We start from the raw sequence: 374 nt of genomic DNA, 5'->3' as shown, positions 1-374 counted from the left end.
GGCCCAATCAGGCTAGCACTTTTTTTCGTAATTTTTAACGGCTCCGTATGAACTTTCCGTATGCAAATGGACGAGCCTATCACACCACTAAGGCAGCTAACATAGTGCGCGTGTAAACAAACATGGCGTCATCTGACTGAGGTCCCGGGAAATCACACGAGCATTCTCATACGCATCACGTTACTTTAAAGAATGATGCAAATTTTTATTGAAATATTCTAGAATATTAATTTATATTTACATCTAATTTATCAATAAAAACATCCCAGTTGTACAGATCCTCCGTAGCACAAGATCAAGACAGAAATTAATCAAACGAAAACGGTCACTACTGCCTCCGTCTTGGAGATGTTCCGTTTGCCGTCGATACTTGC

The sequence above is a fragment of the Penaeus monodon genome, chromosome 20 (assembly GCF_015228065.2).
Source record: "Penaeus monodon isolate SGIC_2016 chromosome 20, NSTDA_Pmon_1, whole genome shotgun sequence".
Classification (NCBI taxonomy): domain Eukaryota; kingdom Metazoa; phylum Arthropoda; class Malacostraca; order Decapoda; family Penaeidae; genus Penaeus; species Penaeus monodon.
This window is presented reverse-complemented; position numbering follows the sequence as displayed.